Below are 26,663 nucleotides of genomic sequence, written 5' to 3'. Positions count from 1 at the left end.
CCAGGAAATTTCTCTGCATCCATCACAAAATGAGGTGTTCCATAAAACCTGGAAAAGGACTACCTGGATGACTTCTAATTCGGCCTTTTGACTTTTCCTCTGAAGTCAATGGGCCTCATCTGAGTTGGGCAGTAAGGATTAGTGGTCACCGGTAAGGAGACTGGTGCCGTTAAACCCTTACCGTCCAATTATGAGGTCCCTTAGCGGGAGCCGCAAAGGACGTGTGGTCTGACCACACATTCTTTACGGGTCCCGCTAAGGGTCCAGGACGCTAATAACAGGCCCGCTATCCGCGGGCCCGTAATTAGCGCCTTCCCCATTCCCATTGAGCCCTATGGGGGCTCAAATGGGAATGGGGAATGGTTGGTTGAATGGGGATTTACCGGGTCCGCACAGGTCGGAATGTCCCAGTAAATCCCTATTCAACCAGACCGGTCCCGGACCCGGTTTTGGAGGCAGCCATGGCGCTAATAGCGCCATGGCTGCCTCCAAACTCGGAATGTGGCCCAATGTCTCCTACGAATGCTGGCACTACTTTAGAAAAAGATGGCTCTAAACTTTGATCGTAAGGCCCTGATAAGACATTACTAACCCTGATCCATCAATCCCGGGCCAATATATGGTTCAAAGAGCCCAAACATCATGAAACACTATGGCAGGGGGGCCATAGAGCACAGAATCCCTACCCTTGCTACACCTTTATCTACTTGTTTCATTTTCCATCCCAGGCAACACCACGCTAACACCTGGGCAAGGCATTGCACTACCAATCTCGCTTCTCCAATGCTGGCTCTTCAGATGATTTATGGTCCTGGGCCTAAATGCTTGCAGGTCCTTACAAAATGCTTTGCACTGTCCTTCCAATCCGCTTTAATGTTAAGATCCAGGCATTTTATTAATAAATTACCCCGACATGCTCAATGTCAAGTGGGAGCAACATAGCCCAGTCCCAATGCAACAGAACTACATACGAGGTGCAGCCTTTACCTGAGGCAGAGCTGAATGAGATTCCATCGCATCTACCAAATGGCGTCTGCAAAGCCAGTGTGACACACCTGGGAACGTCGGCTCATTAGCCCCTGTTCATCCAGTACATTAACGGTTTCCAAGAGGAAGTTTTCATTTTGCAACAGATCAAACAGGCTATCATCACCTTACTAATTAATTACTGTAATTAAACAACTATAGACCAGGAAAATGAGTACATTACACGCAGATCTCAGGCCTTCTGAGTGTGCCTCACGCTTGGGTCTGTTATCACGGCCGGATTTAGCATCCAGCTGGCGTCATTCAGAGGCTACCAATCTCCCCTTCCCCGCCGACGGTAGTACTGACACCACTCCTCAACTGACAGCCACGATTGCTGCTCAGTACCCCATCACCAGGGCTTGAAAGGACCACTGACCGAGTGCACAAACTATCTCCTAGCCAGTCCAGAAAAGGAAATAGGCCTTGACCGGGGATGTCTTACAGTGATTCAAGTCTTTCTCATGCCCCTTTCCCTGCAGGTCAAACTGTCTTCCATTCCCTCAAAGGCTAACTTCACACGTGGGCTCACTCAGGGGTCAGCCTTTTCACTGTTACTTGTTAACATCCCTATTGATATGGATTGTGGATTCTTACAGCTAAGGATATCACAGGCATGCCGAAGACACCAAAATCCACGCCAAGCTGCGAAAGCGGACTGGGTGTTGACTTTAGTGGCCGCCCGGAATGCACAGGCTTGGCTCTGAATGAATACAGTCAGGTAATTTCCTCCTGGATATGGATGATGCTTCCATCCATAAACCTTGCACACAACATAAAATAAATAATAAAATCAAACAATCTAACAAATATGGTACAAATTAAAGATGATTTAACAATAACCCGTCATAACATCTAACAAGCTAAACAACTAGCTACATGCTCATTACAACGTCATCATAAAGTGGTATAGTAATATAAACATGGTAATAAAACCACCAAAATGCAATCACCAAGAATAGCCGGGATGACATCTTTAATTTCCCTTCCTATAATCTGCATTGCGTTTGCAAAAAAATGTTGTAGCACGCAAGTTACTCCTTTTCCATTTGCCATGAAAAGGTACAATAATGTTGGTCTACATTACCCGAAGCCCATTGCCCTTTGATCTTTAACAGGCCTGTCCGACCAACTTCCCTATACGTAGGAAAAATCACAAGTAGCAATGGTTCGATTACCAGAGGACAGAATGTACAGTTACAAGTAACCAAGTCTTTGCCGTTCTAAATCCCGTTCACTGTTTCCTGGTGCAGCAAATTAAACCTGGCTCTCATAATAGTCATTTTGTACTGCAAAAAGGACTATGCACTGACTTTGCCCGGACTTTGCGCTGCAAAAATACACTTTGTACAGTTCCATGAATCAGGGGTCAGTGCAAAGTCACTTTTCAGCAGTGCAAATTCACTTTGAACTGGGCAAATATTCCTGTGCAAAGTGCGTTCAAATTCATTTTGTACTGCAAAAATGACCATGCAATGACTTTAAAAATTGTATTTTCTGTATTTTTTGCTGCAGTATTTTGGCCACGGTAAAATCACGTAGAAATGAGCCGTGGCATCAAACTGCTGTGCACACAGCATCACGAAAACTGGGACAGCTCTCAGTGTTCAGAGCCCCTGGCATGTCAATGCCATGAAGCAGACTGTAAATCCCTGCCCGGCTCATTTAAAGCCCTGTCTACAGTGGCTGGCATACACAAGAGAACAGCAGTGATTGAAGCAGGCCGGAGCCGGGCTCCTCTACTTTTTCTTTTGTTAATGTTTTACTGCTCCAATACTTTTATTTAAAAAGAAACCGTTCCTGAATGGATTAGTTTTAAAATAAAAGTGTAGGAAGAATTTGAAATTTGCAATTCAGTGCACTGCACTGAACATTCCCTTAAATAGCAGGTGCGTTTGTTTGGCGTCTGGATCGTACGTGGGAGGGGACGTGGCCAGAGGCATTGCTGGGGGGGCTAAGAAGGATATAGCTCCTGGTCTTTTGGTTATAGCCCCAGATAGAATCTCAGGAGCTACAACCAAAAGGCTAGCTATCCCCCAGTCCTGACAGTTCCGACATTAGCGCAGCCTCAGGTTTTTTTCAGACCTAGCAACACCCCTGGGCGTGGCGATGGGGTTTGTGGAGAGCGGGGCAGGCCATCAGGGCACATAGTTCCACCAGACACTTCTACCACTGGAGAACAGTATGAACATGCGTGCGGTTTTGAAAAGCAATTTAACCTGAAAGTTGCCGCCATTTTAAGGATCGCACACGGCACTGCTGGCATTTATCAAGTGCCAGATTTCATTACGCATGTGCCCGTGTGCACTGGCTGTAATGAGCACAGAGCATGGCTCCCACATGCAGTAGAACATACTAAGCCAGCAATGCAGGAGAAAGGTGTGCCTCTGAAGTAGACCCCATATGACGGGGGTCGCTCTGACATTAAAATGCAAGTGCCGATTTTCATGACTATGCATTGGAGATTAATGTTTCGGTGGCTCAGCGCTGAAAAGCAATGTTTTTTTTTTTTAAATGGGAAATTAGGGCAAACATTCCAAAAGTAGAGCTCTCTGCGGACTCTGGAAGCAGCTGCCAGCTGTAATGCCAGTTCTCACTAGCGAGAAGGCGGCGAAACAAGAACGCAAAAAGTATACGAGAACATATGCATATGTACACCTTTCCGAAGTGAACAGGGTGACAGCCAGCCACAGCAGGGGTTAGATTGCAGAAACTGTGCACCCGTGCAAGAGCAATTGTGTATGGTATTAGCACTATGGCACAGTTTGCCCTTGAGCAAAACACATTGGGGCTATATTAGAAAACCTTTTCAGCATCATAAGCATACTTTTGCATGGTATTAGCACTAGGGCAAACATTGACCTATTAAAACAATCATATATTTTCAATGCATTTTTGCACCAGGGCAGAGTCTGCCCTCGTGCTAATCCCATTGCATATCAGCACTAGGGCAAACGTTACCCGGTGCAAGCATTCATTGAAGGAATAGTTATTTGCCCAGGGGAAAACGTTGCCCTGGTGCTCATACCATGCCAAATTGCACTTGCCATTGTGCAAAGGTTTCCTAGGGCAAACTTTGCCCTAGTGCTCATAACATACAACATTGCACTTGCCATTGTGCAAAGGTCTCCTAGGGCAAACGTTGCCCTGGTGCTCATACCATGCCAAATCGCACTTGCCATTGTGCAAAGGTTTCCTAGGGCAAACTTTGCCCTAGTGCTCATAACATGCAACATTGCACTTTCCATTGTGCAAAGGTTTCCTAGGGCAAACTTTGTCCTGGTGCTAATACTGTGCAAATGTGCACTTGAATTGCAGCAACGTTTCTGTGATCTGGCCCCAGGAGTACAAGAAGCCGCAGAGAAACCACAAACAAGCAGGTCCTAGCAGTGCAATGTAGCCAGGTCAGAGGCTGGCGAGCACGGGTTGCAGACCATTGCACTACATGATTGCCACTCAACTTGTGCACAGCAGAGGTGCAGGTAGCAGAGTAGAAATACATGGATTGGGTGTGGGTGAGTGTCTGGGGAGTGACGATGTGCAAGGTGAGAAGTGTGTTGAGGGTTTATATGTGATAGAGGAGGCACTGGTCACTGATGAGCTTTAGGAGGTGGCAGCATGTAAATGTGGAGAGCACTGGTGATCAGTGGGTAGGGTGACCAGATGTCCCGGTTTTCCCGAGACAGTCCTGGGAAATTGCCCTCTGTCACGGGGTCCCGGGAGTTTTTTAATAATATAAACCCTGTCCCAGGATTGGAAGGGTGGTGACTATGCCGGGACGCGATTTTTCAATCCCAAAATCGGGTACGGCACGACTCTTCTTGCGCGTGAATGGGGGCGTGGAGGCTTTTCACGCCCCTATTTCCTGCCCCTTCCCCTCCCCAGCCGCTCTCTTCCAATTAGAGGAGTGTGCCCGTGAGCACACCTCCACCCAACAGCCCAGCAACATAGAAGTAGGATTACCATTTATTTGTGTTTACTTTAGTCCTACTTCCATGTTTATGGCCTGTCCCATTTCTTTTTTAATCTGGTCACGTTGTCAGTGGGGATCCCCGTGGGTCTCTGCAAGCAACAGGAAAGGGCTAAGCTTGAGCTGCTGGGAATGGTCAGACAGGGGGAACCAGTGTAGAGATCCGCACAGGAACGCACCTTCACAGGGTCTTGGACACAGGGGCGCCGAGTAAAGGGGGGCTCCGGGGCCCGAGCCCCCCCCCCGGCAAAATCAAGTCGGGGTTGAGCCCCCCCCGGCCGGAGAGAAGTGATGCAGCATCAATGGCCCTTTCCATCGATACTGCATCGCTTCTCTCCGGCCGGGTATAATCGCGAAAATGTGCGATTAAGCGCTCCACTCTAGGACTCATTGGTGTATGGTCCTGGAGGGGAGGACTTAGGCGCAGCGCTATTCAAACTGTGGGGCGCGCCCCTCTGGTGGGCCGCAGCATCATGCCCAGGGGGGGCACGCATCCACAGTTTGAAGAAAAAAAAAAAGATAAATAACCAAAGGGTCGGGCTGTTGCTTCATTAACAAGCAGCAGCCCGACACACGGCCCCTGCCACACATGCTTAGTGCGACAGGGGCCGGGCCTTTGTGAGGTCTCAGGCTCCATTAGGAGCCTATTAATGAAGACAAAAGAAAAAGCGCACGCCTTCTTTTACCTTGATGATGGTCATCGCGGCAAAATAATGTTTGTGCTTTTTTTTGCCTTCATGAATAGGCTCCTAATGGAGCCTGAGGCCCCACAAAGGCCCGGCCTCTGTCCCACTATGGGTGGTGGCAGCAGGGTCAGATTGGCCCCTGGCCGGGCCGAAATCGTCCCTGGGGAGTAAGGGCCGGTTTCAGGCCATGCTTGGGCCAGTTTGAATTCGGAAAAATTCATTTTTTTCAAATTTATTTTTTCATCTTTTATTCTTCAAAAACCTTTCACCCTTCTTGGGTCGATATGAGTACCAACACAGGTTGGGTGATATTGCATGCATATTTGTTTTATAAAAAAGAGCTTAAGGGTAAGTGCTATATAATACCATATTATCATGTGGCCTAGGACGTCTGCTTGGAGTCACAGTATTTTGACAATATGGATCTATACACACAGATATTAATGATACGTATGGTGATCCATTCTCGTATGAAATGTATATCACCTTAGTGAAATCATAGCCATATTTTTCGTAGTGTAGTTTACTTAGGAACAATACTATTTGATGCCACTTCCTATTTTGTCAAGGGATGAAAGGTTGTGTTTCATCGCTTCCCGGAATGTCACTTTGGTGTGGAGTCAAATTACATCACTTCCCTGTGATATCATCAGAGGTCAAGTGTCGTAAGGCGAGGGGTGGGCCACTTTTTTGAGGCGAGGGGTGGGCCATTTTTTTTTTGGGTGACCGGGCCTATTTCTTGTCCCAGTCCGACCCTGGGTGCCAGCAGTGGTGTGGAACTGCCCGAGTGTCACAGAAGTGCTAGAACATATTTGGGCACAGGCACCTACTGTGTTACAAATTAAGCACTTGGTATACACATGCAGTTGCAATTAAATGTTCATTAAAAAAGTATGCCCTCAAGAGTATGCTATCACAGAGAAACGGGGACCACAAAGCCAGTTGAACTACCCACTCCCATGTGTGCTACTGAACAGGTAGAGGTAATTCGAGAGCCAACCAACCTCTTTCTCCTATCTGTGGTACTGTACCATACAAATAAGGGGGAATCGCTCTCCTGCAGCCTCTCTGCCAGTCATCGATTCTTGATGATTTACAAAAAAGATTTTTTGGGGGTTCATTTTGTTTACAAAAGTAGCGCATTGCTAAAACCCCTTGGCTGCCAGTTCATTGTCCTTGGAGCATCCCAGGCTCCCTACCCCCTGAGAGCCACCAACCTTGGGTGCTGTTTTATAACAAATGAAAGACGCAGACACAACAATAACTGTGTGAGTCAACTGAGAGATGAATGCACTCATGCTCCATTCAGAGAGAGGCTTTGAAAATGTAGCTCTAACAAATCAGAGAATCAGGGGGGCAAAGAAGCACCGCACATCTCCGCTCCCTCTTCATGGGTTTACGGTTGCCACCTGAAAGGTTGCCAGCAGCTAACCTGCCATCCTGTCCCAACTCCATGCCTTGTGTGCTATTCCCTGGTCAACCAAACCCTGTGAACTCCTAGGCCGCATAAGACCCACAGAAGTCTTTTTACCACCCGTCCTGAACGTTTCTTGCACTAGTGCTATTAACGCATGCAACTCCAAGGTATAATATTAACAACCAGTGTTTGTGGGTAAAGGGCCGGCATAAAGTCTCTATTTCAGAGCCAGAGTCAAATGATAAGGTGCTTGTGGCAGTATGGAGTTCCAGGCTACATCCCTAACTCTGTCTGGTTACCCAGAGGTAACATCTTAGCAAATGTCACTTGTGGCTGGCCAATCTACAGCAGCACTATTGTAAGTTTGAATTATTGATGTTTTACTGAACTATGGCACCACACACGTCTTGCTTGGTAGTTTTTAATCGGGAAACTTCTCATTTCCCTTGAATTGGGAACTTTATTTTTGGTGGTGGTGGTGGTACTCCACCTTGCAGCTGTACCTTCTGTTTAGCAAGCATTTCATTCTCCCATCCTAGTTGTGTTGCTGGACGATTATAGAGCGGTGGAGTAGGGGCAGTGATGTCTTACTGGAATGCAACTCGAAGGCTTAAATCTCTTTCTTTCTTGACTTTAGTATATGCAGTGCATGCTAGCCAATGTTTCCACTGTTCTGCACGCACCAACACCCGCGTCCTCCCCCCCGCGCGCCGTGGCACCAAGTTGGCGACTACATGCAAATTTGCGGTCATATAACTGCCAGTGATGTCACTTCCTGTATTTGGGCCCCCCGCCCCGGGAAATTCATAAGTCGGCTCCCCTGCTTGGACGTCTTCTACCCTCAACTAAGTTGACCACCAAGGTCGGGGCAATAGAGTCCAGTCGAAGGTGTACTTCCAATGGAGCTGCCCATACCAAACCCTCCTGCTGTGCTGTCAGTGCCATTTGCATTCTTTCTGCTTGCCTTGTCAGTAAAGGTGTCCAGGCATGCATTAACTAACGGAAAAGGGCAAGTTTATTTTCTGTGATGCTTTTCTGCGAAAAGTTCAAAAATTGTTCGGAAAAAGTGCCAATGTTCAGTAGGTTTTTAACACCGTGACCGGTCATCTGACTTTGAAGCCACATCTTCACCTCAGCCCAACACAGTGAATTGGTAGTTTTGTGGAACCAAAGATACACAACCTGCCTTTAGTTGTCTACAGTACGTTCTTTTACAGAACTGTGGATTTTATTTAAACCTAAACAACAATGTCTATTTTCAACAATGATAAAAACAGGGAACCCATCAATCTATGTGTCACCTGAAGGCAGGCGTACAAACACTTACGCATAGGAATCAACTGTGCGCTGTGAGTTCACATGTTGGATTTAGGGGTACATGCACGCAGATGGTGTTCGGAACTAACTTAGGGGTGTGCGCATGCAGATTATCCAGAGTTTTACCTCCGTTATGGAAATTTGTATGCATGTTGTCGGGGTGCCGGTAATAGTTATGGGGACCCAGCGTAGTGTACCCGAGGTGCAGACCTGGTTGCGGGGACACCACACACTGTTTCAATGGTGCCTGTGTTGGCGCCTGAGGAACACGCAAAGCTAGCTGTATCTGGATTATTTTGCTTTGCGTGGGGACGTGTCGGGGGCATTCTGGCCACGACTTGTGTATTCTGTCACTTTGCATGAGCTATTCCACGCGCAGCACAGCCATTGTAGGATCTCTGTGCACTTTTCCATGAATCGGGACCTTAGTATCTTCTTAATAGATCTTTCAAGCTGTCCCAAGTCCAGTGTGAGATATGCCACCGGTCCCAGCCTCCAGGCCCAAGTTAGGATTTACGGCATTGCCGTGAATCACAACCCACCAAGTAGTGGGTCCATAAAAACTGCTGTGGGAAAATCATTGTGTTTTATATCAGAGATAGCTGATGTGCCTACCGAGGCAGGCCGGGCCTCTTAGCATTGGTAGGGAACTTTGAGACTGGGCAGAGAGTCCACGGGGACCAGGAGAAGCAAGCAGCTCAGCTGCCCAGAGCAGATGACGATTCAAGGCTTAGCCGGGACAAGTCAAAGATAAGCAATATGATTGGACTTTGCCAGCGGAGAGTGTGGGAGTTCTGGGCTGGTGGGCTGCAAGTGAATATGACTTTCAGTTAAACAAACCAACTTTGGAAATTCTATTGGCTGGATATTGGGCACCAATAACCAGTTCCAAAAAATGGAATCAACCCATGGCGTCTCTGGCTGCCTTCAATCATGAGTGCTATTAAGAGCACTATGTGTAAGCCTCTGGAGACAGAGATGGCTGGGTGCCAGCGGAACTAAGGGAACTCCGCTAAGCCCCTGGTGAGTGTGCCTTCCTAAGGCGACCAGGCTAAATGCACCGTGCTGCACAGACCAGGATGGCCTAAGCTTCAAGGCTGGAGAGGACAACCTGCGTGTAGACAAACAGGGCAGGAAGCAAACCACTCAAGAGTCCAGCAGTCGATATGCGTGTGACTGATCACAGAGAGGGCTCACCGGCCCTCCCGTACTCTATCTGTGAGCATGGCAGAGTGCACCCTGCCAGGGGAGGGGGCATGCCTGACTGCCACTCAGGAAACTTAACCTGGGAGCGTATCCTTGATCAACGTATTGACATCAGACGAGGTTCGATGTGGTGCGATATAAGAACATACAGAAGATTTCATTAAGGTGCCTTCTTTTTTAAATAATTATCTGTTTGAAACATGTATAACATATGTATTTATTGCATCTCTTAATTAGTCATATTGAATACCACATTTCGTTTGGTTGATGAAATTTTGTGTATGAACAATTTGATTGAACCTTAATTTATATTTGATTTCTGCAATGTATGAAGTGCATGGAATCGTCAATGGAAAGAGGTTCCTCCTGGATAAGAGTGATAGGGCGTGCCAGCAGGTAGGAGGCGCCAGCAGGTAGGAGGCGCCAGCAGGTAGGAGGCGCCAGTAGGGGACTGCCAGACCTTTTCATGTCGTGTGTGGTAGGTTCGTAGGCGAGGGAGCCTTCTCTCTTTTTCACCAAGTCTTCTTATTTAAGTTAACTGGATATACCAATACAAAGGAAAACTCACATCAAGTCATCTTGCGTGCACCTCCGATACCTTAATAATGACCCCCTAAGCAGCGCATGGGATACATTTGGTTGACCTTTGCACTCCATCCTTCACAGAAGGTTAAACAGTCAGTCAAGGCGCCAGGTGAGGGAGCCTAGGCTCCATGTTGTTGCCGGGGCTGACAGAGTCATCAGAGGCCTTTGGACCAACCGGAACTCTGAAGTTGGGTGAAGTGTGGCGCACTAGGCATGCATAGGTTATTCCACAGAGACCAATGCCAGGGACGCATCTCAAGTTGTCTTTGGGGATGAATCAGTGTTCGACCTGCGCGTCATTGGTGGCAACTAACTGTTCCCTGGTAGGTGCGCCCTCTCTGCATGTCCCCATGCTAACATGCATCCAGTCTACACACTAACCACCCAGATCACTCGTCTGGCTTTTCCACATCACTATCAACTGACTCCGCTGCATCAAACCTATAACATAGCTTTGCCCCGTGTGCACGCAGACATGCCTTACCTACCGCTGTCTCAATAGCTTCACTTATGAGTGAATTAAAGAGGGTACCATGCAAAAATACCACAGCCCACCACTGCCAAGCCCAAAAAAACGAATTTCGAGAGCCCCTTTTCACCATATATATATATATATATATATATGTGGTGGGTGGGTAAAGTTAATTGAAAAGGTGGAGGGGTAAGTGGGTGTTTTGTAGGGGGGTCTCCACTAGCCTAAAAAACTAGGTCCCAATTACTCTTCATTTATAATTGATGGTAACAGCATCAATGTAGGACATGAGGTAAAAACGCTTGGCTTTTACCTAGACTCAAAGCTCTCATTTACCAAACAGGTTAATTCCTTAGCATCCTACACTGCCTATACGTGCAAATTGATCTGCACAGCTAAACCATTTCTAGCTGACAACAGCTGCACGATCTTGGCTAGAGCCCTCATCTTGTCGCGCCTGGACTACTGTAATGCCCTCTATTTAGGGTCCACCAAAGCCATCACCAGAAAAATCCCACCCTTACAAAATAATGCCCTTAGAGCGGCATCAGGTAACCCCAGAAAAGATCACATCTCTGAGAGTAACAGACAGAACAACTGGCTCCCAATTTACGACAAAATTCTCTTAAAAACTCTGTCACTCACACACAAATCTCTTAACAACTCTGCACCTTTCTACCTGGCCGACAGATTCCACAGACAGACTTCCCTGAGACCCTCCAGAACAGCCTACAAAGATTGCCTCTCTATTCCCAATTTCAATCGCTCCACAATAGGTGGAAACAGCTTCCCAGTGAAAGCAGCCAAATTATGAAACTCCCTACCTCCTACTTTGAGAACTGACCTCCCCTACCAAAACTTTAGGACTAACACCATCATGTGGCTGAAAACCAATGTAACAAGTAGCTAGCTCCTACTGTGAGGACTACCACCCCTCCACCCTATTGCACTCCCTACACATTCACCCACTATCACCCTCACATGCTTATACCGCTGATATCAGCTAGTTGCTTGCATCATTTACATTCTCACCATTATTCCATCTGTCTGTAATAGGAATGTCCTGTATATATTTCTTGCATGCTCCTGTAATAGGAATTACTTGTATATATCTTTTCTTTGTTGTATTTAATACCTGTATGTATATAACTTCGCTGTTGTAACTAAGCTTTGCATATACATGTAACCACTACGCCCTGTTACCCGAGGGTATGATCACGCATTATAAATAATAAAACAATCAAACATGTATATGTGGTGAAATGTGGTAAAAAATGATACTATTCAGTGTAGACTGTGATTACATTTGGTATAAAATGAGAAATGGATATTCTCCTATTTTGATTATTCGTTTAATTACTTTTTTAAAAACAGTGTGTGAGTTACGTTATTTATGATTTTGTCTTGATTGGTGGATTTTGAGTTTGGTGTCCTGTTTTCACATTTGTATATTCGTATGTTATTGTTATTTTTAGAAGTATAATGCTGTTTGAATTTTAAAGACTTGTTTATATTTGGAAATTGACATTTTGATAAGATTTTAAATGTTTGTCTTCTATGAATATTTTGTAAAGGTCTATGACAAACCATAAACAAATAAATAAATAAATAATATTCTGTATTTTGGGCTTTAAATATTTTTTTCTTGAAATGTTCACATACACCCTTAAAGAGCACCAGTTCAGTATGAATTCGCTGGAGCACCCCACCTCTCCCCACCTTTGACTCAGAGGGAGCTCTGCTTGCCAGAAGATGTCACTCATCACACAAACATTTCCTGCAACAGTTTACCACCGCTCCTCCTATCTCACCGCTGCCCAGCTTGACTACAAAGGAAGGAGGGAGAAGCACGTGCACACACAGCGAAGACCCTGTGAAACCAGCCATACTGTAACAAGTCCACCCAGACCACGAAGAATCCTAACCCACGACTACGTACTCAACCCGAGAAGATGGAGTAATGACGCTCAAGCCTCGATATCCAATCTATCAGCAAGAAGAAGACAGACGTGTGCACGGGGCTCCTGAGACATCTTCAGACCGCGACAACGTTTTCAAGCTTCTCAACTGCCATTTATTAAACAATAGGAGCTCTTGGGCAATGCCTTTGTGAATTTAATTAACACGGAAAGTGGTTCAGGTGCTGTTCAGAATACATTTCTCTTTGCTGACAAAAGACTACTCCACCTCCATTTCCGGTAAAATTGTAACTCTTACAAAAGTCAAATTAATTCATTGTTTACTATAAACGAATTCTTATAGTGCTCTTAAGTTAAATACATTTTGTAGAAAATAGTATATAATTCTTAAATATAGAAGTGATTTTTTTTTTAAACGGCTTCATTAATAAAAAAAACATGCATTTTTGCAAACAAAATATTGATTCCAAATACAAATCCACCTTTATTTACGAACACAATTTGCTATTAGAAAACATATTCCCTAATGTCAGTCCATCAACAAATGCTCCCCACTTTGCTTTGTTCGGAAATAGTGAATTTATCCTTTTTTGTTTTATTTATTTATTTATTTGGTTTTTTTGGTATTCAGAAATAGAAATGTATTTAAATGTATTTAAAATAATGAAACTTCAACCAGCTTGGTCTCCAGTTTTACACCATAGAGATCAATACATTTTTGATTACTGATTTTTGTTTTGGCTACTAGGTGGCACTGAAAGCTCATCCTCTAAAACCAAACTATTGCCATGGGGAGTGAACCTGGAAGAGCAGTGGCATGCGATGAGGGACATACAGCCCGTGGGTGCTGGATGTTCATGTACCCACCCCTTGACTGCTGATGGCCATGCTATTCCCTATGGCAGCTACCTCCCACTTCCTGCACCTCCCCACCCAACAAAAACATAACTCTGGCAGCTCTCTGAGTCTAGCTCTGACCATTTTGAGCAGCCTACTGAAAAGTAATGGCTTATTTGCAGCTGTAAACCAACTACTGATGTAGTAAAACGGTCTTAACCAATTGTGCTTCACCAAATCAGTTCATAAGAACGTGTGCCCTCACATATGTTCCTTGCACTGAAGTTCAGTTAAAAACAAGCATTGGCAACACCAACAGTTTTGGCTTTTCTGTAGGCATTAGACAGCCATTTTCCGAACACTGCCATAATATACCCATATACAAACACAATTTGCCAGCTGTTGACATTTTATGGCTATTTAGTAGCATTACGGAAGTGAATTGATAATGTGGATCAAATGCCTACACAAAAGTAACCACTGCTGGCTTTGCCTTGCTTGTTTACTGAATGCTGACATTTCATATGGGGGAACTGCAATCAGCTCTTTTGCCGGGCACATATAGCCTTGAGTTTTTGCATGACTATGCCGCAATGCCCTTCTTCAGACATAATTTCAGAGCGGCCAACTAAAACTCACCACGCTCAGAATCACACGGCCAATCAAAGGCTTTGCGGAAGTCCTAAGTAGGATTGTTTTGACGGTAGTCTTTCCGTCCATCAGCCAGCATCATTGTGTGCCCAATGGAGGCGCGTAACAGCTCCTTTTTCCAGCTCCAAACAGAGTTTACACGTCCTCTGCGTGGCACAGTTTCTAAAGCTTTGCTGCAGTCGGGGTAGTTCCCTTGCACCATTCTTGCCTTTATTTACCTACCAGGTAAACTAGCCAAGTAATTCAACAGGACTTCCCAGGCACCATGTTTCCTTTGTGACACGTTGCTAGTGAGGATTCTGTGTTGCACTTACTTCAACATATTAAGCTATTCTGATTGGGTATACATCAGCTCATTCATTTTCCCAATTAGGGAACAGATTATCAAAGATTTGCGCTGGTGCTAAAAAGTGAGCAAATGCTTTGATAATGCAAAATGGAGCAAACATATGTTGGGTCTGGTTTACAGAATTTTGTCGTGGTGCAAAGTGACTTGTACTGGTGGAAAGTGACTTTGCACTTCCAACAAACATCCTGATTTACAGAACAGTGCAACATACAAACACCCTGATTTACAGAACAGTGCAAAGTACAAACACCCTGATTTACAGAACAGTGCAAAGTACAAACATCCTGATTTACAAAACAGTGCAAAATACAAAGTACACTTTGCACTGTTCTGTAAATCACTTTGCACTGAAAAAAATATATAAACTTTGTATTGCGCTAAATGGGCCAATTCATTGTGCAAAGAGTATTTTTTTTTCAGTGCAAAGTGTTCTGTACATCAGGGTGTGTGTTGGCAGTGCAAATTCACTTTGCACTGCGCTGAAAATTCTGCAAATCAGGCCCTTTGTCACAATCCATACTATCTATAAAGGTTTGCACTGGGGAAACACTTAATCAGGCTGTTTTCTGCACTTTATTTGCTGCATAGCATTCAACAAAAGGTGTCTACTACATTAATGTTCATGTTACGCAGCAAACATAGCAAATAAGACAGCCTTATCCAATTCCCCCTGCTGAAAACATTTTTAGATAATGCTGATTGGGGCTAAACCTGTTTGCTCCATTCTTTATTATCGCAGCAGCAACAAGTGGGACCAGATTATTTTCCTTTGGACAAGTTCTAAATGAGCAAATGCTTTAATATTTTACAATGGAGTAAACCGATTTATTATCTAAAAACATTTGCACTGCCACAAAAATAAATCATTCTTTATCTTTACTATGCTTGCTGCCTTACATTAAAAGAAAACTACAACTCTTCTTTTCATGTTACCTATCAAACATAGTAAATAAGTCAGTTTCATATTTGTCCTTTGAAGAAAAAATCTTTAGATAATACGAATAGGGGATACAACTGTTTGCTGAATTCCCAATTATCTAAGCAGTAAAATCGGTGCTAAATTCATTTGCTCCACTTTTTTGCACCAATGCAAAGCTTTGCTACTCTGGCCCCAGGATGTCAGATTGACTGGTCTGCAGTGTCCAGCCTCATCCCTGATCTCCTGTTTGTGGAACAAATGTATATTTACCTTTCTCTGGTCGATCAGAATCCCTCCTGCCTGTAGGGACTTACTGACCAGGATTCTTAGTGTTGCTGTCACCATCTCCCTCCATGTTACCATGCCATTGATAAATGCAACAATGGACCCAAATATTAATCAGTATTATACAGAGGGTAGATGGAGCAATTTCCAACGAGCCGCAAGGTATCTCAGCGGGTTAAGGGCTTGCTGCTGAGGTCTGTGTATGATCGGCAGATCACGAGTTTGTATTCTGTAAGACCAGCTAAGCCTTTCCTTCAAGGTCCTCAAATGAGTACCAATTTCGTTTAGGTAATAATAATTGTACATACCGATGCTATATCTAATGTGCTTTGGTTGAAGCGCTGGATAAATTACAGAATAATATTATTATTTCAAGTCTCCATCCCTAAATTCTATCTTTTGCCTAGCCTTTGTGAGAAATCAAATGGATGTCTCCACAATTTTGAAATGTCTGCTTGAAGATCGGGAATTGTGAGCCAAATTACAGATTTTTCACCACAAGTCACATTTTCCCACCATAATGTGCTAATAATAGTACTCATTAGCAGAGCAGTGGAGCAGTGGTCAACCAGGCTGCTCAGAACACAGGCTATATTCCCTGGTGTCAGCCTGCATTCTGAGCCGCTTGGCTGCTGCTGTCAGCCATCACTCCAGTTACCAATATTCACGGCTCCTAAACCACCTATGCATGCACAGATTATGGGGGTGCTACAGGCGTTTCCCAAACTTTTAAAATCAATGGTGAGAAGACTTGACTGTGCCATCAAGGAGCCACCCCAACTGCTAAAAGTTCTCCCTTTCTTGTTGACGTTGCCATCATCCTCAACCAAGGAAAGGCATGTGGGCGTTTTGGGTGGCTTACTGGATGGCACAGTTAGGTCTTCTTTGTCTTGTTTAATTGCTATAGGAACTTTTAGCACCCATGTATGGTGATCACAGGTGCTGTGGTGATACTACCTAGGTCAGCGGTCTAACCCTACTGGTAATGGCACCGCAGTCCATGTTACGGGACCCTTGCTTTGCTTGGCCCCTTAACCTGGGTGACACGCCAGCATGGCTAATGTCTTGTTTGTTTGTTTATTTATAATGTGCGCCAGACCCAAGGGTATTAGGGCGCAGAAAGCAAAAGAGCATTGTTCAGTTTAGGTTACAATGCTGTGCGTTACATTACAATACATTAAAAAGAGTGCTGAGAGTTGTCATACAGATGAACATGTGGTGGAGGGAAATTTTCAGTGTAGACCTAGTGGTATCACACTGGTCATCACCTCCTCCAGAATGATGTGTTTTCACCAGCACTTTCTACAGACAGTTACTAGTTCTAACCCAAGTTGAACAACTGGCTGCTGTCATGTGCTGAATCTTTGTCACTGAGTGGCTGATGTCATGTGCTAAATATTTGCCGCTGAGTGGTTGCTTTCATATGCTGAATCTTTGCCACTGAGTGGCTGCTGTCATGCGCTGAATCTTTGTCACTGAGTGGCTGCTGTCATGTGCTGAATCTTTGCGATTGAGTGGCTGCTGTCATGCGCTGAATCTTCGTCACTGAGTGGCTGCTGTCATGTGCTGAATCTTTGTCACTGAGTGGCTGATGTCATGTGCTAAATATTTGCCGCTGAGTGGTTGCTTTCATATGCTGAATCTTTGCCACTGAGTGGCTGCTGTCATGCGCTGAATCTTTGTCACTGAGTGGCTGCTGTCATGTGCTGAATCTTTGCGATTGAGTGGCTGCTGTCATGCGCTGAATCTTTGTCACTGAGTGGCTGCTGTTATGTGCTGAATCTTTGCCACTGAGTGGCTGATGACATGTGCTAAATCTTTGCCGCTTAGTGGTTGCTTTCATATGCTGAATCTTTGCCACTGATTGGCTGCTGTCATGCGCTGAATCTTTGTCACAGAGTGGCTGCTGTCATGCGCTGAATCTTTGTCACTGAGTGGCTGCTGTCATGTGCTGAATCTTTGCCACTGAGTGGCTGATGTCATGTGCTAAATCTTTGCCGCTGAGTGGTTGCTTTCATATGCTGAATCTTTGCCACTGAGTGGCTGCTGTCATGTGCTGAATCTTTGCCACTGAGTGGCTGCTGTCATGCGCTGAATCTTTGTCACTGAGTGGCTGCTGTCATGTGCTGAATCTTTGCCACTGAGTGGCTGATGTCATGTGCTAAATCTTTGCCGCTAAGTGGTTGCTTTCATATGCTGAATCTTTGCCACTGAGTGGCTGCTGTCATGCGCTGAATCTTTGCCACTGAGAGGCTGCTGTCATGCGCTGAATCTTTGTCACTGAGTGGCTGCTGTCATGCGCTGAATCTTTGTCACTGAGTGGCTGCTGTCATGCGCTGAATCTTTGTCACTGAGTGGCTGCTGTCATGCGCTGAATCTTTGTGATTGAGTGGTTGCTTTCATGCGCTGAATCTTTGCCACTGAGTGGTTGCTTTCATGCACTGAATCTTTGCCACTGAGTGGCTGCTGCCTTGCGCTGAATCTTTGCCACTCAGTGGCTGCTGTCATGCACTGAATCTTTGTCACTGAGTGGCTGCTGTCATGTGCTGAATCTTTGCCACTGAGTGGCTGCTGTCATGCGCTGAATCTTTGCCACTGAGTGGCTGCTGTCATGCGCTGAATCTTTGTCACTAAGTGGCTGATGTCATGCGCTGAATCTTTGCCACTGAGTGGCTGCTTTCATATGCTGAATCTTTGCCACTGAGTGGCTGCTGTCATGCGCTGAATCTTTGCCACTGAGTGGCTGCTGTCATGCGCTGAATCTTTGTCACTGAGTGGCTGCTGTCATGTGCTGAATCTTTGCGATTGAGTGGTTGCTTTCATGCGCTGAATCTTTGCCACTGAGTGGCTGTTGTCTTGCGCTGAATCTTTGCCACTCAGTGGCTGCTGTCATGCGCTGAATCTTTGTCACTGAGTGGCTGCTGTCATGTGCTGAATCTTTGCCACTAAGTGGATGCTGTCATTTCTTGAATCTTTGCCACTGAGTGTTTTGTTTGTATTTCAAACGATTTTTAATTGAGGTTGAAGTTAAATGCGCCAATTTTGCCATGACTTACATTTATCTGTCCGGTTCATACTGCAGATGTTGGCTGCCAATAATGCCAGGGTAAGTAGCGCATGGAGGCTTGCAAATGGGCAAGGTGGGACTTGCCACCCACCCGTAGCTGTGTATCATTATCTACTACTGGAACTGTTCTAATGTGTAAGCATGGCAGGGTTGCCACTGGTATAGGTTGGCCTCGCAAGGGAAATGGAATTCAAGAAATGTAAAAGGCCGGATATGTACATGTTTGGAAGAGAAGAACATTAGTGGAAACTCTAATATTTTGGGGTCTTTTTTTGTATCCCGGCCTGCAGGTGAAACATGACGTGTGTATCCTTCCAAGGAGAGGTGGAGAAGTGGTTGTGAATATGTCCGAGAAAGCTGTGGACCTCCAGACCAGACCTGGTGCCACTACCCTAGCAGCCTGATGACTTAAAGGTACAACACTAAAGCGAATCACGCTTACTAAGTCCAAGCTGACATGCACCCTGCAGTCCCAGCCGCAGGGGAGCAGAGGTCAATTTCAAAATCATACATTTGCCCCGCCCACAACATATACCCGGGATCCAGGGGGCGGTCCCATTACACGTAATGGCATTATTCTTTGCTTTCACTGCTCATGGCTCTCATTAATACCCCGAAATGATTTGGGCTTCATTCTTCGAAATATTCCTTGGGACAGAAATAAGTCAACTGCCTTCAAGAAACTCCTCCAAAATAGCACGTGATGCAGGTGTATTTGGCAAAGAAGGCTACACAGGGCCTCGCCAAAGCCGATTTTTGGATTTGCTGTTATTGAAGGAGGATCCGCCCCTCCCTTTATATTGTAGCATGCTGGCACATTGATTATGCCCACTGCCTCATGCAGCTGCGAATTACACCTAAAGTGCGTGTATGCCAACATGCCCCATGCCCTTCCAGAGATGCACCTCCAGATCTTTTTATTGTTTTTAAATTGTATTTGCAATGTTCGACTTATAGGGCTTTGCAAAACAATTTTCGAAACTTCCCATTGAAACACGTTTGTTTAAAAGTAGGCTCATAGAGTTGTCCTTGCCATTAAACACCCATTATTACAGGTCCCAGAATGCAAATCAAGGTTGGCCTGGGTGATATGGAGCACGCTGGCTCTCTATACACCATAAACAGCCTGCCTGGTTATGCACAAGCTGGTCATTTGAAGGTTATTCTTGTAATCATAGTCCTCTGGTATTGGTAGTATAGGGTCTGGCGCATAACATCCCTAAGAGAAGGCAAGCTGGGCATCATTGAAAACTTGCTGTAAAGGGCCTATTTTACAATAAGAAATGTAAACTTTTCTAAGATTGTATTTCTGGGTAAATGCACTAGCGCACGGGGGGCACCCACAGCTCCTGTGGTGGGGTGTACAATGCTACCCCCCATGTCCTGTGAGGGGGCCCCTCCTACATCGTTTCTTTTTGAAGTCCCTTTGCCTTCATAAAGAAATGATTTCCATTATGGTTCGGTCCTTTAACAGAATTCATTTCTTCATGAAGTCAGAGTGACTTTAAAAAGAAACCACTTCTATTTGAAGTAATTGGACTGTTCTACACCCCATGACATGGAGGCCTTCAGATCCTCGGTCCCTGGACCAATAGGTTAAAGGTAAGACAATGGGCCTCATTACAAATTTGCCTGTCCGGTAATTACGGTACTGGTAAGCTTGCCAGTACCGTAGTTACCAGGCTGACAAACTGCGAGTTCTGCTCACGGGTGCCTTTTTGCCTGACAGGTCAGAACTGGCGGGCGTACTGGCACCCGCGAGCAGACACTGCCGGTAGCACCGCCACCATTCTGAATGGTGCCGGTGCTACCAGCATCCCCATTCCTATGGGGCTCAAATGGAAATGGGGAGCAAAAGTTTCCGGCCCCTGGCAATGGGGAAATACAGGGTCCGCCAGGATTGAAATGGTCCTGTATTTCCCCATTACCAGGGGCCGGAAAAATTTGCAAGGTCGGTGGCAGCCTGCCGGTTTTACCGGCAAGGCTACCGCCAAACTTGTAATGAGGCCCAATGTATTTTCTTTAAACGTGTGTGCATATATATGTATATAATTTAATGTGCATGAATGAGTGTGTGCATGATGTATGGATGGCTGCCTGGGTGTTCCTTTGTGAGTGTATGGTGAAAAGGTACACACAGGGCTTTAAGTGGGCCGGGGCCTGCCGGGGCTGGGCCCCGGCAGGCTCCGAAATTTCGTTTTGAGGCGGGGCCCACTAATCTCCCCAGGCAGCCCCGGCCACTACACGAAAAGGCATTTTTCTCTACAGCCTGAAGCTCTTGCTCGTGTGCGAGAGCTTCAGGCTTCAGAAAAAAATGCCTTTCAGCTATAATGGTGGCGCCGCACCTGCGAGGCATCCCTTTAATCAAGGGATGCACGTGGGCCGGCGCCACCATTATGGAGAAACGTGAGGCCGCTGGAAGCAGAGGCCTTGCTTTCTTAATACTGAAGCTCCCGCGGATTCGCGGGAGTTTCAGTCTTTAGGAAAAAGGCCCCTGCTTCCAGTGGCCTCACCCTTTCAGCCTTAATGGTGAGGCTGCCCCTCCCCAGCTGGCGAGGGGCAGCACCACCATTAAAGCTGAATAGGCGAGGCGCTGTCCCCTGCCAGGCAAGCCTATACAAAATAAATGCGGAGATCAGCACCCTCTCCCCCATAGGGGAGAGGGTGCTAATCTCTACAAAAGGCTGCCTGGCAGGGGTGCCAGTAGCCCATTGAGCCGGGGCTCGTCAAGGGGGCGTGGCCTAACGGCCCATCAAGATCCCGTTGTTAGGCCACGCCCCCTCGATGGGCCCCGGCTCGATTTGTAGTGCCACTTAAGGCACTGGGTACACACTTAAACATATGGGTGGCTGGGTGTGCATGTGTGAGTGTATGCTGAAAGGGTGCATACTTAAATGTATGGGTGACAGCCTGTGTGAGTGTATTGTGAAAGGATGCACCCTTAAATAAATGGGTGGCTGGTTATGCATGTGTGAGTGTATGGTGAAAAAGTGCACACTTACCTATATGGGTGGCTGCCTTGGTGTGCCTGTATGGTGAAAGGGTATACATTTAAATGCATAGGCGGCTGTGTGTACGCATGTCTATGGTTAATGGGGTGTGTGCTTGTGTCCAGGGGATTGCAACGAAACCTAAATTTTGGGGATGGGAGCTAACCCTTCAAATGTTGGATGAGGTGCTAACTTCATGGGCGGTTGCGGAGGGGTAAACATATTTGTGTGGGGGCCTCTAACTTCTTTAACGCATTCTAATTAGAGTATTCTTGTACAGCTTCAATGTTACAAGCAGTTCATTCTCTCATTTAAATCTGAAATCCCCCACTTATGGACTGCTGTGAGAATGAGCAGTCTCATGCCCCCTCTCTACCCTTCAAATCACTCTACTGGCATGCACGTACTAAACACACATCATGATTTCAATTGCCTGAACAATTAAGTATTTGAATACATTTACTAACAGTGAAATGCTTTATGTTAGTAATTGCCCAGCCTTTGTTAACAGCTAAACCCACGTGCTGTTTAACAGCTGTGTCCTGTTCTTTTTGGCAACAGCTCTGTTTGTAAGCCTAGTCGAGTCAACATAGCCCAAAATCTCAGGGCGGTGGGGGGCTGAAGCCTGTCAGCTAAATGGTGTTGCACCACTGCTTGTGCTTAATGCCTTGATTACTTATTGGTAATCTTCATTACTCCTAGCCCTATTTTTCCTCATCCCAGTACTTCTGTATGAGGCACAAGTACTGGGATGAGGCAGAGGGATATGAAGGTAATGCCTGCTTTAGTAACCTGTAATTTTCATTACTCTTAGTCCCACTATTCCTTTTCCATGTACTTACCTATGAGGCAAGGTGCATCTAACGTAAGCACAGGGACAAGGAAGAGGGACTTGGAGGTAATTCTGGGCCGAGAAGCTGTTTTTGGGGTTTGGGGCAGGGGGTGGGAGGGAGGTGGGGTGAGGCAGGATCGTGTGATAAATCACAATGGTCATTCATGTCCTGGCTAAGCAGGCATGATATGTGATATTAGTGGCTAGAGAGCCATTTTCGTGCAGCCAATCTAGTAATTTCTTATTTTGGCTTAACTTTGTGTAATTACCTGGCTAGACTGGCATGTGGGTGCTGACAGTCTAGCCATTTCATCCTGTGGCATTGTATATGTTTCTGGTCATCTGCGATAAAATAACCAGGATAAGTGTTAATGTTAGTCTTTCGACTGACATTTTGGTGCAACCAGTCTAGGTATGCCTGAATGTGGCCTGGCATGATTTACTCTAATATGTTATTATGTTTCTAGACTGGACTACATTGCACAACCACTTGGGCATCTATTCATTGTGGCATGGCATTTTTAATAGCAAAGCATCCAATTAATTAAAGCATTAATGTTCCTGTGCACTGTTGGCGACTTGCATGTATTGGAGTTTTGGATTGGTGTTACCCTACAAAACAATTGCAAACGCTCTGGCTATTTAGCCAACTCTTCTCTGAAACTGTGCTTGACACACATTTATATCTTTCTCCTAGTGCAGTGTGCGGCGTACCGCTCCAATAGCACGTCCATGCTTATTGCGAAAGTGTGGGAATATAAACCGGCACAAATTTTGTGCTACGCCACTGCTCCCAAAGTTTGCATTTGAGTGCTATTTTAGCTTTGGTGGAGGCCCATCATTGCCTACTTCCAAAGTTAATGGTCCTTAGTTATGCAATTGTTGTGGAGGGTTATAGGTGATTTAGATCCTTGTGCCCTCACCTCTTAGCACCTGGAGATGGGGTCAGGAGGGCTGCTTCAAACAGGGAGAAATGTCTGTGCCCCAATAATGTATCCCGATGTGAAGAAATTCAAAGAAAAACCCTTTGAAGAAGGCATCCAAAGAGGCTGATTCAGAAGCATTGTCCTCTCTCTATTTCTACTTTGATAATGATGCGTTACTCATATAGTGCTTTCACCAAAACGCTTTACATAAAACATATTTACATACAATATCACCGAACCAAAGTTGGTACTCATTTATCAACCTTGGAAGGATTAAAGGCTGAGTTGGACATAACGGGATTTGAACTTGTGAACTGCAGATCCCACACAGATCACAGCAGCGAGCATTAACCCTGCTGAGCTATCTTACCAACAAATTGATAGGAAACAATTCAGTGGAGTAGAGCAAAACCCTGAGGGAAGTCAGGGCGCCTTGAAAAGGTAAATGTGACACTGAGTGTATGTGTTGGATGGGCTATGAGTGACAGTGTATGGGTGGATAGAGTGATGAGTACCTGGTAACCAAAAACCTGCGGTGGATACTGGGTGCAGACAATCAGGATTCTTGTTATTGCATCCAAATATCAGCAATTAGTGCCCGAATTTCAAGGATGCTGATTGCCTGTAAAGCCCCCAATGCTCCATTTATGGGTGTTAATTGAACGCAGTGGCGTTGTATTTATAATAAATACATGTATAGAAGGCGCACTAGGCTGAACTGTGCGATGAATCTGGACTATTTGTCCCTTCTCCCCAGAGGGGAGCCACACCCTTTGAGGAGAAGGACTCCCATCCCAGAGCGGAATTACAACTCCCAGTGCAAACCATCTTGTCTGCATATATGGATGTGGAAAAGACTTTAATATCTCCTGCAATTACTATATTTTACAAATATTCTTCTTTACAAGTATTGGCTACAGGCACTGCTGAACAAAGCCTGAATGCTATGATCAACAAAAAAAAAGAATATCTTTCGGTTTATTCATGTGACACGTATAAGAGAGGAAACTCCTACGAAGAAGAGGGAACCGCTATGCAGAGGCGATCCTCTGCCTTGTTGTCATCCTAGGGGGTGGAGCCACCTTGGAACATGCAGCCAGTGGCAGCAAGGAGGGCGAGAAAGCAGCGTGCTAAATCCCTGCGATTTGGCATTCTACTTGACCGAGGAACCAAGATCGGAGAGGGAGAAAAGATGGGAATCCCCACATCTCATCTGGTGTTGTGACCGCTAGTGAGAGGTAGTGGGTTGATACGCCGAAACCAGAATGTATGAGGTAGCCTGAGTCCCTGAGCTCCACACACCCTAGCTACAGATCCAACTAGTAGCAGGGAAAGCAGACAACCTGACGGGAGAGCATTACAAAGTATGAACATAGTGAGTCATGGCTATGAAAGCTATCCAGGTTACAGAGCCTGAAAAATCTGAACATACAAATACCCTATGCAGGGGGGATTGAGAGAAATACAGACATTGAGAATAACGGCTGTGAAAGCTATCCAGGTTATCGGAGCCTGAGAAATCTCAATGCATAAATACCATTTGAAAGAAGGTTTGGGGGGGTGGTGAACATTGTGAATAACGCCTGTGCGAGCTATCATGTTTACGGGAGCGTGGAAAACCCAAGTGCACGGATACGCTATATAAGGGGAAAAGAAAGGCACATGAACACTATGAATTAGAGCTGAGAAAGCCATGGAAGCAATACAAGTCTGACAAGCCAGGGTGTACAGCTTCCCTATGCGAAATAACCTGGGTGAATGAAAAATAACCTATCTGCGAACTTCGGGACTCTGTGAGAGGCCCAACGCCTCGAAGGTGAAGTGTTTATTTCCGAGCAATCCTGGAGGGATGGAAATGCTTGCACCAAGAGACAGTTTCTTTATTAAAAGGAGAGACTGAAAGTCATAACTTGATACAACGATTGGGAAGAGTATCCTGCAGTGAAAAAAGAACTTTGTAAACTGAAAACAAGTCTAACATAGCTCAGGCGAGGCAAAAGCGAGGCTAGTGTGCAAGCCTCACCGTTTTCCTTTCTGTAAGGTGTTTTCTAAAATGGTAGGGCCACCTAGTTGTTTAGGATTCGGGCTGAAGACTTTTTTAGTTTGGACTTGACGTGCACCCTTCACTTTTATCTTGCTAGGCAGGGAAACAGCATCATACCTAAAGGGCAAGTTAGGCATTTTTCCTTTTTTATTTAAATAAAACATTGTTGACATGACCCAATGTAGTCCGCGTCCTTCTGCCACTTACCCTATGGATAGTACAGCATGTGTAAGTAAGGGTTATTTCACAGAGAGGGCTGTTATCGGAAATAAAATCCTGTTAGTGCCCACACCCACGTGCTCTAAAGCCATTGTAACTCTAACATCAGGTTTGGTATAAAAAACGCACACTCATTATTTCACCTTCAAACGCAGACAACAAACGATTGTCGCATAACAGAGAAAAGGAAAGTCAAATTAGCACAAAAAAACAGGCAAAAATCGACACCATGCAAACTATGCACAAGTGGCCTCCAGGGCACACTGAGAATGCCTCATTTCACTTATGTAAAGGAGACATTATATTTGAAGTGAAGCACAAGCATAGAGGCATGGTTAGAACACGCGTGAGAAAGGAGAGATGCTGGAGCCAGCACAAGAGGGTAAGGAGGCAATAGCGCGTGGTGTGAGGACCATCACAGTGAAAACAGAAAGGTAAGGGGAGACGAAGGGAGAACAAGATGGCAGTAGGGAGCCTAGGCTGGCACTAGGCAAACCCCACGGATATGATGGCATAGAGTTGAACATTCTGTAGCATAAGAATCAAAATGTTACCACACATATTGGGCCTCATCACATATTGGTCCCAATTAAGAGTTTGCCAGCATTTACCGCCAGCTCTAAACTGGGGGTAAATGCACCAGAAAAAGGCCCATTTGGCATTGCGGTCCAATGGGGAATACCCATTGCTGCCCAACTCTTGATCTGCCGTTAATAGCGCTGGACGGGGTGGTGGTAACGCTATTAGCCCGGGTGGTATCCCATTGGTAATACCGCCGGGATACTGCCCAACTCATGATGCTGCCCTTTTTTATATAGAAATGTATTACTTTTGCAGTTTCTCTATCCCAAACAAAATTGTCTTTTCAGTAAAGAGAACCACACACTGCCAATTTTTAACCTTACCTCTAGTAGTTTTTACCAGCCCGCTGACCTTTTTTGGGGGG

The 26,663-nt window shown here is 45.5% G+C and overlaps 1 protein-coding gene across 2 annotated transcripts in view; it reads left to right on the top strand.

Annotated features, from left to right (window-relative positions):
• Positions 1 to 26,663, top strand: part of CHRM2 (cholinergic receptor muscarinic 2) — a 954,551-nt gene that overhangs the window by 655,194 nt on the left and 272,694 nt on the right. For both annotated transcript variants that reach the window (XM_069628762.1, XM_069628763.1), the window contains exon 3: positions 18,997 to 19,120. The gene's annotated coding sequence lies outside the window, so the exon portion shown is untranslated. The remainder of the gene's footprint in view (positions 1 to 18,996; positions 19,121 to 26,663) is intronic.

Source organism: Ambystoma mexicanum, chromosome 12 (assembly GCF_040938575.1).
Source record: "Ambystoma mexicanum isolate Mex_15411 chromosome 12, UKY_AmexF1_1, whole genome shotgun sequence".
NCBI classification, from domain to species: domain Eukaryota; kingdom Metazoa; phylum Chordata; class Amphibia; order Caudata; family Ambystomatidae; genus Ambystoma; species Ambystoma mexicanum.
This window is presented reverse-complemented; position numbering and strand designations above follow the sequence as displayed.